This window comes from Chamaea fasciata, unplaced genomic scaffold (assembly GCF_029207755.1).
Source record: "Chamaea fasciata isolate MVZ Bird 193981 ecotype frontalis unplaced genomic scaffold, bChaFas1.0.hap1 SCAF_189, whole genome shotgun sequence".
Classification (NCBI taxonomy): Eukaryota; Metazoa; Chordata; class Aves; order Passeriformes; family Sylviidae; genus Chamaea; species Chamaea fasciata.
The window spans coordinates 43,864-57,573 of NW_027094274.1; the positions used below are offsets into that span (position 1 = coordinate 43,864).

At 50.5% G+C, this 13,710-nt stretch overlaps 2 long non-coding RNA genes across 3 annotated transcripts in view; one reads left to right on the forward strand and one right to left on the reverse strand.

The window, feature by feature from the left end:
- Positions 1 to 83: 83 nt before the first annotated feature.
- On the reverse strand, positions 84 to 8,288 carry LOC136304814 (uncharacterized). The gene is made up of 3 exons (XR_010724833.1): positions 8,143 to 8,288; positions 874 to 1,096; positions 84 to 706 (listed from the first exon to the last, which is right to left on the reverse strand). It is a non-coding gene; the product is annotated as an uncharacterized lncRNA (long non-coding RNA).
- A 1,062-nt stretch (positions 8,289 to 9,350) lies between these two features.
- LOC136304815 (uncharacterized) overlaps positions 9,351 to 13,710 on the forward strand; it is a 32,008-nt gene continuing 27,648 nt past the window's right edge. Inside the window, exon 1 of one of the 2 annotated variants that reach the window (XR_010724835.1) lies at positions 9,351 to 9,636. This is a non-coding gene — a long non-coding RNA (uncharacterized lncRNA). The remainder of the gene's footprint in view (positions 9,637 to 13,710) is intronic. The other variant, XR_010724834.1, reaches the window with a different exon arrangement.

The following is a 13,710-nucleotide window of genomic DNA, read 5'->3' on the forward strand; positions in this document are numbered from 1 at the left end:
GTGAAATAGCTTCTGATTTACCAACATGCATCTGGTAGATTTCCTTGGAAATGTGCTCTAAGACGTACAAAAATTCTAATCAGGATGGAAATTTGGAAAAAATAAATATTCCCTTACTAGAAGCAGAGAGAAAAAACATCAAATAAAAGGAAGGAATAATCTCTAAATCCCAGCTTGCCTGGAAAACAAGCTCAGGAATTTCTAACACTGAAAACTTTTGGAACAGTCATCAAGTTGGTGGAAGTTCATGGAACAATGGTTTAAAATCTGCCTCCTCTGCTCTGAGTTTAAAGGGAAGTGGGAATTGAACAGGTCTAGTTATTCCTATCCAAAAATTATCTGTGTTTTGTGGGAGTAACAACCCAAAGAAACTCCAGTCTTACTTGTATTTGATATCTGAAACTCTGAGCAGAGTTGGGAAGTTTCAGTGGAACAAAAGAGCCACAATTCCTGCAATAAAAAAATTTGACTCAACAAAAGCCAGAAATTTTATTTACAAATCCATGGAAGAGGAGGAGGATGATACCATGAACACACTCCAGCTGAAAGCAAGGATTTATTGGAAAAGGCAGGAAATCAAACTGAGAGTCTCTGGTTATGGTCAGGCAATTATCCAGGAGTCAGAGAGACCAGTGGGAACCTTGGACTGGGATAAGGCCTTCCAATGGCTTCACTTCCTACTGGCTCTCTCCTTCTTGCCAACAACCTGGAAAAGGAAAAACAGCAGGAATAAAGTTACAAACATAGGCAGGCCATCCTTGGTTCAGGCAAACTGAAGTGCAGCTCCCAGGGAGCAAGTCCATGCTGTGCCTCGGGGAGCTCCGGGAATCTGGGATTGCCTGTGGGATTAAAGGGCTGGAAAAGCACACCCACCTGCCAGGTTTAGTGCTGAGACAGAGCAAGGCCTGGGCTCAGGGGCAGCAGTTAGAGCTGGGACTGCAGGAGAACACCCCAAACCCGGGTTAAATATCTGGCATGACACACAGCACGCTCCAGGAGAAACTCAGGTGGGAGAAGCCCCTGGATCATCCATGTTCTTCGCCCTTGGCAGCTTTGCCAGGGCCTCCCTCAGAATTCTGACCTCACCGTGCAGCTCCTACAAAATAGGAGAACTTACGGAAATCATCCAGCAATCCATCGACTTACACTTATTAAGAACCAAAGCTGCAGCAAAATGTGCTCAAACTCTACTGCAAACCAGCAGGTCTGAAGAGACGCAGAAATTTCTTCCAGAGGGGGCATGTTGGTGTTACTGCTTTAATCTCCTGACACTAGAGCATATTTGTACAAAAAATTCATTGAAGCAACTAAATTTAAATGAGATTCTTTTACAGTAAAGCTGGCCAAAAAGGAGTCTCAAAATTAACATATAAGCCACCGAGTTATTTTTTAAAAAAAGGGTGTCTTTGGTGTGTATAATTTTCCAGCGCCTCATGTGTTCAGTCCTTGCCATTTATGTTTACAAAGTTGATGCTTAAGACCTTGTAGAAAGCTCAAAAAAATATCCAGGACAATCCAGGTGTTTTCACAAGTACCCTCACTATGGAGCAGTGCCAGCCCCAAGTGTTTGCTCCCTCAGCCCAGCCCGGAGCAGGGTCGAGCTGCTGCCCAGGACGGTTGCCAAGGGACCCACTTGTTTGAAGCTGTAAATGCAAGGGGCCTGCACTGGAGTGCCAATAAATTTGACATAAGCGACTCTCATCTTTAACGGTGACTGATATTCTCAGGGAATCCACATCACCTTAGATGGGGCATTCCGCCATGGATTTCATCCCTCTGCATCTGAAACAAAGCTAGGACAAAAGTCAAAGGGCTGCAGGATAACTGGACAGCTCCAGACACCTGGTGGCAATCTAGGAATACCCTCTACAGCCCTACTACACCCCACATCACAAATTTCAAGTCCCCAGGACTTGTACTATTACCCATACACCCAGACTGAGCAGCAAGGCAGAGCAGCTCCGGGCCAAACACACACCAACACCCGTGAGACAGGACAGGACAAACAAGGGGACACAACAGGGACACAAATCCTCTGGCAAGAAGAATGACCCTGAAGGAGCAGTGAACTAAGAACGAGATGACCGAGGTAAGACTGAAGGCGAGCTGACCAGGCTCAGAGAACCCTGCAGGAAGAAGATGCCAACGGGATGACTTATCCCAGAAGACACAGAGACAGATGCCCAAGAATCCTACGGTCAGAATCCTCTACCTATCTTGGCATTCTTACAAGACCTAATCCACCGGACCGGATAAGGGCGGTGCACAGCTGGTGATACAGCTCAGAACAAGACTTGAAGAGGCATCAGCCTGCATGCTTGCGAAGAGAGACGGATTCCAACGCGTGTGTCCGAGAACACGAAACAAAGACGCCTGGCCGAGGAAGGCAGAGACCAGATATGCTAAGACGGATGCCAGGATTTTTAATAGGCCCCTCGAAGGGCTAAGGGACAAGACATGAAGCACAAGACACCCAAAAGACACAGAGTGCACAACAGACAAGTGACACAACACACACCAGGACTGCTCTGCCCTGCACACCTCAGCACTTTGATCCAAAATGAGACTTTCTCTTCATGTAGCCTAAGGGGTCACATCTGGGACATCCCTGTCTCTAAACCTGACTCAAAAAATCCCTCCCACTGACCCCTGCCCTGGCACCCCGCTTTCATCCCCTCTGTGGGGCTCCAAGCCCTCCACTTCTCTCTCAGATGTCCAGGGAGGCAAATCCACGCCAGGTGCCAAAGAAGGCTGCCTCTCCCTCAGGGAAATTCCTGCTGTTGCCGGGCGGTTGTCTCCTAAGTCAGCTACAATCAAGAAAACCAAATATCAAAGCATAATCTTAGCAGCACGTCAGCCAAAAACCAGCAATTCTGCTACTCACCATCTCCTAAGAAGGCCCGGGTCCTCGGGCAGCACGCCTCAGCTGCGTCCAGAGGCTGACACTCACAGTGCCAAAGCCTTAGAGGCATTACTGGCACTGAGCCCACCCACCACAGCCTCCATTAGGGGTGTGAGCATCCCCGGTTGGGGCAGGACAGGAACGCACGGTGGACATCCCCAGTGAACCTCAACCCTGTGGACTCTGCCCCATCATGGGAACTTCCTGTCTGGCCCTAGCTTAGGGGTACTGCCTGCACCTCTCAGGACTTCTGGCATTGCCTTGCCATTAGGATTGCTGCCTGCACCTCTCTCAGGGAAACAGTGTTGGCAGCAGTGCTGTGAGGGCTGGTATACCTGTACTCTGACTTGTATCCTAGGCTGTACCCCTGATTTTCACTGTGTGTTCTCTAGTTCTTGACTCCTTTACCTCTCAAGCCCTGCCTCAGCCTCTGTATGTGTCACTATAAGCTCCCCCCTTCTGAACCCTACTTCTTTAGAGCCCTACACCTTCAAGGCGGGGACGCTCTACACCGTTAGTGTCCCAAGAGCTGTCCTGCAAGCAGGGCAGGTACATCCACAGTTGTTCCCTGCCTACCCTAAAAAACGTGGCCCTGAGACAGGGCAGAGGCTGACAGAGCCAAACTCTTTGCACAGGCAAAGGCACGAAGCCTTACCAACCGCCGCCCCGAGAGGGAAATCAGGAGCACTTCCACCGGCTGCGGAGAGACGGGGAATCCCAGGGTGGGTGGGGCGGGAAAACCCCCGTTATCCCCAGCCCTGCTGGATCCTGCTCCCCACTATCGCTTCCTGCCTGGCCGTGTCTGCACATGTCAGAGCGTCTGGTACGTTCCCGCACTAGGGCTGCTGCCTGCACCTGCTCTCAGGGAAAGCGTGCTGGTAGCAGCGCTGTGAGGGCCAGTATACCTGTACTCTGACTTGTATCCTAGCCTGTACCCCTGATTTTCACTGTGTGCTCTCTAGCCCTCGAGTCCTTTACCTCTCAAGCCCTCCTTCAGCCTCTGTGTGTCACTGTAAACCCCCCCCTGCTGAACCCTACTACCGTACACCTCGCAATCAGCATTGCCCTATAACAGGATGCTCCTGGGAAAGGGATCCCAGGGTGTGCTGGGCCAGGAATCCCCCGCTGCACCCTAACCCTTTGGACTCTAAAAGGAGACCAACAATGTCAAACTCCCTAGAACATGGAGATGGGTCAGAACTGCCCTGCCAAGGCTCTGGTGCTGCTGAGGAGAAACCCTCACCCTTTAATCCTGAGGGGACCATCCCACTAGGGCCCTCTCCTGTAAGGTAACTTTAAATCACCACCCAAGACTGAAAAGGTTTTCTCCCTTCTCCCGACCGCCAGCCCCAACACTTAGCTTTTGGAACACCAGCAGGCGAAATGCATCCTCGACAGAAACGAACATCTCAGCACCGTGGACGTCCAGAGGTTCTCTGCGTCCACCTCAGGGCCGCTGTACCCAAACTTTGGCTCCACACCTCCTCACACTACCTAGGATCACAAAACAGAAAATGCGACTATCCCCCTCCAGAAGAGTAATCCCCGGGGCTCCTCAGCACCGCTGTCGTGGCTCCCCCTCAGATCTTCATCCCGCTCCAGAGGCTGCCGGGAGCGTACCCAGCAAAAGGAAAAGGTACGTGCTGAGCACGGCGCACACCTGTGGGTCACTCTGCCTAAAGGCCGACTCACCAGCTCCCTCTGTTCCTTGGCACGCCTAGGACAGCAGCAGCACCCGCAAAGCAAAAAATCACGCCGAGTTGCTGTGAAACAGCACCTCCCAGCTCTGACTGAAGCACGCCACAAATATACCTTAATGCTGCACCCATCTGGCCTCTGGCATCCGGGGCCAGCACATCTGGTAGGGGGACACCCGAAAATCAAAAAAAAAAAAAAGAACAGTGAATGCTTAGAGTTGCACCAGCAAATAAGACTTGAGCAATAGTAACTACTACTGCCTACCCATCACTGCTCACCTTGCCCGCTGATATCCGGCTGTACCTCCTAAAAAAAACGACAAAGAACAGCGCTGTAACATAGCCACCATTTACACCTCCACTGCAAACACAAACAGTGACTGACCTTCTCGGGGGAGCCCCCTCATCCAGGATGGGGCATTCCGCCATGGATTTCATCCCTCTGCATCTGAAACAAAGCTGGGACAGAAGTCAAAGGGCTGCAGGATAACTGGACAGCTCCAGACACCTGGTGGCAATCTAGGAATACCCTCTACAGCCCTACTACACCCTACATCACAAATTTCAAGTCCCCAGGACTTGTACTATTACCCATACACCCAGACTGAGCAGCAAGGCAGAGCAGCTCCGGGCCAAACACACACCAACACCCGTGAGACAGGACAGGACAAACAAGGGGACACAACAGGGACACAAATCCTCTGGCAAGAAGAATAACCCTGAAGGAGCAGCGAACTAAGAACGAGATGACCGAGGTAAGACTGAAGGCGAGCTGACCAGGCTCAGAGAACCCTGCAGGAAGAAGATGCCAACGGGATGACTTATCCCAGAAGACGCAGAGACAGATGCCCAAGAATCCTACGGTCAGAATCCTCTACCTATCTTGGCATTCTTACAAGACCTAATCCACCGGAACGGATAAGGGCGGTGCACAGCTGGTGATACAGCTCAGAACAAGACTTGAAGAGGCATCAGCCTGCATGCTTGCGAAGAGAGACGGATTCTACTATGTGTCGAAGCATAAGGTTTAATGGCATCAGCACCTCACCAAGGAATAGGATCTGTTAAGAACAATGCCTAGCATTTCCAAGAGGTTGTTCAAAGGCCTAAGTCAAAAGACACACCATACGAGACACCCAAAAGACACAGAGTGCACAACAGACAAGTGACACAATACACACCAAGACTGCTCTGCCCTGCACACCTCAGCACTTTGATCCAAAATGAGACTTTCTCTTCACGTAGCCTAAGGGGTCACATCTGGGACATCCCTGTCTCTAAACCTGTCTCAAAACCCCTCCCAGTGACTCCTGCCCTGGCACCCTGCTTTCATTCCCTCTGTGTCTCTGAGCTTTCCAATTATCTCTGGGATGTTCAGAGATGAGAATCCATACCGTGTGCTAAAGAAGGCTGCCTCTGCCTCTGGGAATTCTTTGCTGTCACCCAGCTGCTGTCTATCTAGTCAGGTACCATACAGAAAACCAAACATCAATGCATGATCTCAGCAGATCTATGTGCCGGTCAGTGGGAGGGTCTCAGTATACTACCTGTGGACCACCTAATTCACACAAACAGTAATGGATGCTTAGATTTACACCAGAAACACCACTACCCTGACCACACAAATACAGGAGTTTTAGAAAAGAAAAAACAAACAAAAATCCACCAAACAAAAGCCAACTATTATTTCTCCTAATCCAGCTACCAAATACAATAAAAATAACTCCTATGTCTAGTCTCCTGAAAAAACCTCCAAAGTAAATACCCAGGACCCCCCCACCCTAAAACTAAAAGATCCATTCAACTATAAACAGTATCTCCCAAATTATCCATAACTATAGAACACATACTATAGCCAAACAAGCTAAATACACAAATCCCTATAACACAAAAAAACAATAATCTGATTTTAAATATTATTATACTCCAAGAAATGAACTACTGCCCCTTACCTCAAACCCACCAAAAAAACACTACACACCATGATAAAAGCCACCCCTAAATAAATAAAACCGCCCCCATACCTCACACTACAACCAATTACACCACTGTAAACCTCAGGAAACAAATCCTTGGAAAACATAATACCCCACCAAAATAAAAACCTCCAACAACACAACTCAGTTCAAAAACAACCTAACCCACATGTAAACTAAGAAGCCTAATGTAAAGTAAATAGATCACATTCCTCATCATACACTATTGCCAAGCAAAATAAAGCTACACAATAAGTTATTAAAGGCCGCTTTAAAACCATTAAACAGAAAAAAATTTGGAAAAAAAAAAAAAAGCTGCCTCTAACAATACACCTAAACTTCAACCAGCCAGGGTGGCCCTACCCAATCTGAATCCCTGCACACAATGAACAAAACCCCAATAGCACATATCAGAAGCTTATCAAAAAAGCTACTTAATTGTATGTTGTTGGGGGTTAGGTTTGTTCCTTCTTTCTCTAAAGAATTTTTTCCCCACAAGTTACCAAGGAGATCAAGTGTTGGATACTTGAGAGTACTTAACTGAAACAAAGAGGTGGACAAAAGGTGGAAGGGGGAGATAACGCAGGTAAAAGACAAATCTTGAGGCAGCGGCGTGCTTTTCTGCTTCCGGCGTTCGGGGAGACGCGTGTCTGCCGCTCCTGGAGGAGCTCAGCTGCCGAAAAGCACGCGGAGGGGAGAACGGCTGTTGCTGGCTGGAGGAGTTTCACTGTGGCCAAAGGGATCCAGTCCTGGGAAATCTACTATCACCGGTTCGGCCTGAATCCGGAGTTTTCCCAGCCACCCGCGGGGAGCTGGTCCAGGCCCTGCCTCTCCTTCGGCTTTCTTCGGCGCTGCTCCTCTTGCTGCAGCGTGACCCTGCACCCCCTGCCCTGCCGGGACATCCTGCCCCTGCCTGCCGGGACACCCTGCCATCCCAGCTACCTGCCGGGACTTTTCCACAGTTCCATCTTGGTGCTCTGAGGATCCTGCAGCGACACCGAAACCAAACTGCCCTGGGTTTTGTGAAACAAAGCCCTCAAGGTTCTTGGTACTGTTGTCGTTTGTCATTAATGCTGTAGTTGTTTGGTGGGGGGGGGGAGTTTTTTTTTGTGTTTGTTTGCTTTGTATTACATACTAGTAAAGAACTGCTATTCCTATTTCCCAAATCTTTGCCAAAGAGCCTCTGATTGTAATTTTACCTAGCAGATACCTGTCTTCCTAAACCAAGACATATGTCAAATACAAACCCACCCATAAAGTTATCTTCACTCAAAAACCAAATTACATGCAATAAATAATGCCAAAAAAATCAAACAAAAGACTATATATCATCAAAGAAAGCAACAGAGAAAAAAAACACGTATAAGTACCCCTATTTATAAAATCCCAGGTGGAGAGAAATCCCTCTTACTTTAAACACAAACAAAAACAGAAGAGGAGTTTCATTATTCATTTTGAACTCTTTTTGCCTTCGTAAGCCCTTTTTCTTCTGGGAGCACTTAAAAGAGATTAGCAAAACAAAGCTGAAAAAGAGAAAAATCCCCCCTACAACTCCACACTGGCTTACCTGCTGCTGCTGTCTGCCACAAAGAAACACTCCACATCCATGTACTCCTGCAGGCACTATAAGAGGCTTTCCCACCACTGCAGCAACCCCACATAGAAACTCAACATGAGTTCCTCAACCTCTACAGCTCAATGGAAAAGTGAACCGAGGCTCCTCTGTTAAACCGCCCCTGGCAGGAACCGCCCCATCATCATTGTAACATCCCACACCTGCAGCTGGTCTGCTCCCTCATTATCCTGACAGGTCACACCTGTGGCTGCTCTGTTCTCCCCTCACCGTTTACAGCTCATACCTGGGGCTAGTCTGTCCCCTCAATCATTCTGTGACAGCTCTCACCTTGCGGCTGCTGCCACTCCGAGTGTGAGGGCAGGGGCAGAGCGGACTTGCTGCTTATTCCCCAGAGAGTTCAATGTCTGCACCTGACACGCTGGGGCAGCGGGCTTTCCTTGCTATGGGTAAGGGTCCCTCTTCTGCAGGTGCCCAAGGCTGAAACTGGGATTCCACCTCCAAAAGTCCATATGCCTGAGATCCACAATTCCTTAGGAAATCCCCCAGAAGTCATTACCCTCCATTTAGAATTTTGCCTTGGAATCATTGTTAACTTGTCTTTCTGTGGAAGCGTTTCAAACATTCATTGAGAGTTCAGAAGCCTGGTTGGCTTTTTTATGACTTAGCTGACAATCCCAGGCTAAATCCAAACACCCAGAATTACGAGGAACTACGGAGACCATTTATAAATACTCCCCTTCCTTGCAACTTTATCCCTTATCGCAGATCCCTGGGGCAGATTTACTTTCTTCCCAACAGCACCATTCTGGCAGAGATCCTACTTCTCAGACACAAACCGAACGCAAACCTGCCACGGGGGGGATGGGGCGGGCCGGGGCTGGGCTGGTGTCAGAGCCGGGGCGGAGCCTGGGCTTGCAGCGGGGGAGCGGGGCTGGGGCCGGGGGTGAACGGGGCCGGGGGGGATCAGGGCCGGGGGATCTGGCAGAACCCCGGGCCCTCAGAGCAGGGCCGGGGCCGGGGCCGGGGTGGGGGGGCCAGGGAGGATCGAGGGAGAGGGCGGAGCCACGGGCCCTCAGAGCGGGGCCGGGGCAGAGTCTGGGGCAGAGCACAGGGCGGGGCCAAGGCGGGGCCGGGGCAGGGACGAGGGAGTAGGACCGGGGGCGATTGAGGCCGGGGCCGGTACGGGGGTAGAGCCCAGGCCGGTGCCAAGGGTTATCGGGGGATCGGGGCCGGGGGGCTGGTGCCGGTTCTGAGGGCGGGGCGGAGCCCCCGGGCCCTCAGCGCAGGCTGGGCAGGGCCGGGGCCGGGTGGGTTCCCAGGGCCCGCTGTCCAATCAGCGCTTCCGATGCCTCAGAGAGCCCACGAATCGCGAGCCGGGTGGGGGTCAAAAGGGCCCCGGAAGGGGCTGTGGGGATCTGTGGTTCGGTGTGGAATGCTGAGGTCTGTCTGTGTGGGTATGGAGTTTCTCCAGGCTGTTTTAGTGCGGTGAGAATTTGTTCATTTGTTTCTGTATAAGCTGTGCTGTGTGGGATTGTGTTTATTATGTAGTGGGTGATGGTAGGTAGGGCTGAGGGGCTGTTGTTCTGTGTGTTTGTCAGAGTTTCTCTCTGAATTCCAAGATATTCTGTTATGTGTGGTTAGGAGGCAGACGTTGTTTTAATTTAGCTTGTTTTTGGCCTTTTTTGGTGCTAAATCAGGGATTTTTTTGTGCATTCTGTCTCAGTGTTTTCTCTTGCTTGAGCTTTCCTATGGTTGAGGTAGAGGGAATGTGGGGAGTTTTGTGCTGTGCTATAGAATTTTCTTGGTAAGTTCTCCTATAAATCAAAGCTATGCTAAGCCTTGATGTGTTTGCAGGTGTTGGGGGGGGGGGGGGAGGACGTGTACTCTTGGGGTGTGTTGTTTAGGGAAGGTACCAAAGTTTTCCTGTCTTTTTTTTCCCCCTTTAATCTCCCGTGACATGTGGGCCTGGCTGGTGTCTGGTAGTGAAGGTTTTAATTAGCCTTTCACTAGGAAGAACATGGTAGGAAGAAACAACCTTGTGAGGTTTGCTTTCTTGGCTGGTTTATGGAGTGACTTCAATTATAGAATTTCTGTGGAAAGTGCTATCATGTTTCAAAGGGCTACTTATTGGAAGCAGAGACAGCTTTTGAGTAGTGTGAGTTATTTCTGCTAGTTTAAGTTTTTTGTTCCATAATATTTAGGTTGCCTCAGCCCTGGGCAGGGCAGTGGTGCCTGAGGGGCAGGGAAGCAGGGGCAGAAGAGTTGGAAAAGGTGTGTGAGACCTCCCTTAGGTGTCCCCAGTCTGGGAAGGGGCTGAATGATAAATGGCACTCAGGGCAGCTGGGGTTTGTTTGGGTTGCTTTGTTTGCTTTTGGTTTGGGGGTATGTTTTGGGGACTTTTATCGTGGGGGTAGAGAGTGTTTAACTTGTTTTGTCTGGAGGAGCTTTTTTCCTTGTCTTAGCTTTGTCATGAAGCATGAAGGTTTTGTACTGGAAACTTTGTGTACTAGGTCCAGTGTTCGGGGCTTTTGTCTGGCTTGGGAATACTTCCTGTTGTAAATGGCTATTTGAGTTCTCAGGAGATATGCTTAAAGGCATGCAAGAGTTTCCTTGTCTATGGAATTTTCTTATGGTTATTCTTTCTGTTTGGTTTTATTTACAGAGCAAGATTCATTTTTGTGTTTATGCTCTGTAGCTCAGCATGTACAGAAGGTGTATTGACCCTTCAAACCAAGCACTGCAAGTGCACGGTGGTTAATTGGATTAATTGTTGTCTGAGGAATAATGGATGAAGTCTATTCCAGTTTCTTTTGCCACCCTGTGGGAATGTGGTGTTCCTGTGTGCATGGGGTTTTAGGCGCGCTTGGGGAGAGGTAGAATCAGCACTTGGATTACTCCAGTTACTTGATGGGAAATGTGTGTTTGGAGCAGCCCCGTGAATAAACTGGTCTGGATACATGATGGGAAATGTTTTGTCCTTCAGTATACCCAGGAGCTCAGTGGATCCTCCCACACTGAGCAGTGCCAGTGCCCGGCAGTGAACTGGAGCAGTTGTTGCCTGAATGGGTTGAACCTGTTGGTGCTCTTGGTACACCGTGAGGATTTGATGTTCCTGTGCACCTGGGGGGGACCTTGGCCGTGCTTGGGGAGATGTAAAATAAGCGCTGGGGCTGCTCTGGACCCGTGATGGGAAATGTGTGTTTGGGGCAGCCCCCCGTGGATAAAGTGCTGTTGTGTTGCAGATCTGCAGCAGTGCTGGGTTTGGCAGCGGGACTGAAGGGTTTGTGAGAGCAGAGCGGGGAATGGACCCATCAGCTCCAGCAGGGGGAGGAGTGTCTGCTTCTGCTTTTAACCTGTGCGAAGCTGAAAGCCTGTGGCTGTAAAATTAGCAGCAATACTGGTGCCTTCTTTTATCGCTCAAGGTCACTGGCCAGCATGGAACAAGAAGCAACCCAGGACTTGTTGGTGCCCTGGCAGAGAGAGAAGCAGCAAATGGTGCTGAGAGAATTTCTGGGAGTGCATGTGGGGTCCTGGTTTTCTTGATAGCTTGAGAAAGGATCTGAATGGAAAAATATCTATCTTCTTATGGGAGAATCTGATGTGGAACATTGGACCAGGATGACTTGCTGTGACTTCTTGAAAGCTGGAAAGAAGGCGATGTTAATCTTTTTGGCTAGAGGCAAAGTGTCTGCAAAGCCTTGGAAGAAGCCTATGCCAGGTAAGTGAGGACACGAACAGGAAAACACCTGGAGGCTGTGCTGTGATTTCACGGAGGGTTATGGATTCCTGTCTCAAATGTCCATGTGTCAGTAGGGCTGGATCCAAGTGCCCCGGTGGAGAGGCAGGGTTGTCCTGCGTTCCAGCTTTTTAGTGGCTGGAGTTTTGCCCAAGGAAGAGCAGCATCCTGATTTTGCTGCCATGTTGAGCCAGCACAGAGCTGTTGGGTGCCTCCGTCCATGAGCAGCAGGAGCCTGGATTTCTGTCCCTGGGATTGCCTTGCTGTCCAAGACGGGGGCTGAAGGTGAGGGGCAAGGCAGGCCTGGGAGCTCTGGGAGTCAGGAGTGCCAGGCCTTTCATCTCCTGGTGCTGCTCAGGTGTTCACCAGAGGGTTTTTTGACGGCCTTTGGCTTTCTGGATGGAAGCAAAAGGGTCCTTTCCCCTCCCTGCCTTCTGTCATTCCCAGGTCAGCCCCTGCTCTTTGCTGGCAGGCTAAATAGCCTCAGGAGTGGGCCGAGGAAGTGCTGCCTGATCTGTGAGGTTCCACAGGAGATGGGAGCAGGCTTTGCGCAGAGGTTCAAGCAGCTTGGGACTTCCTGAAGGCCTGAGGCCTGAAGCAGAGTCTTGAGGCAAAGCTGACCTCTGGGTGAGCCTTCAACTCAGATGTTGTGTTTGTATCCTGTCGGTAGTGCGGTAGCCAGGATCGTTAGTGTTCTGGGCTAGGTCCGTGCTCATTAGTGAAACATGGCTTGACCTTTCTGTGTTCAGAGGCCGGACAGGGCCCTGAGATGAGTCCTGTGGCCTTGTTGGGAGGAGCGGGGCCAAAGGCAGCTCCTGCATTGCTCCTGAAGCCCTGGCCAGGCTTTGGGGCGACGCAGGAGGAGGCTGAGCCCAGCTGTTCCCACCGTGGGAGTTGTGTGCGCCTGTTTATTGCAGCATTTGCCCGACCTGGGCCCTGTCCCGGCACAGCCGGAGCCTCTTGGCCTGCGGGCGGACGCACCCGCGGGAATTGCCAGTTCTGGGGGGGCTCTCCAGGGCTGGGTTGTGACAGGGGATTCCCAGCTGCTGGGGGTAAGGCTCAGGGTCCCTGGTGCTGGATCTCAGTCCCTGTAGGTCACCTTGGGTAGCAGTGCTGGGGAGCATTGCTGAGCTTCTCCTTGGGAGGTTCTTGGCTGCTCTGAGCTGTCTCCAAAGACCCTGAGCTCCTGAGGTTGGTGTCTGTGTCTTTGGTGCTGACCCTGCCCCCTGGCCAAGCTACTTTGGAGGGTTTGAAGGGTCTAGGGCTGAGTGCCCTTTGGGCAGTTTGCTGCCAGCCTGGTGTGCTCCTGGAAGTGCCGCTGACCTGCCAGGACTGAGGAGCTGCTGGCTGGGTGCTGGTTCTGTTCTGCAGTGGGAGCAGGTAGCCCCTTGGAGGGCTTATAGAGAAACCTGGAGATGGGCTGGGGGAGCCTGAACTGGGTTCTTCTCCCTTGCTGACCCTTGATAATAGGGCATTAGGGAGTTGCACGATTCTAACTCATGCTTGCTTGGGCAAATGAACAGAGCTCGGGAAGGTCCTTGAATGTGTGGGGTTTTTGTTGTAGTCCTGGTTTAGAAGCACCTTCTGTTGTAAAGGAAACAAATGGTGCTTGCTGCCACTGGGAGACCTTAGTTCCTTTCCTTCAAAATGTTTGTAGTGCTCTGTAGCTGATGTGCTGCTATAAACGTGTGTAAGGTTCTTGTCTTTGTAATGTATTTCATCATATTCCACGTTGGATTGAATCTCCACATTCTAAGAGAGACTCCAATCTTCCCTGGCAAATACCTGTCTATCAAAACCAAGACAGTCTCCTAGCCCGGAAG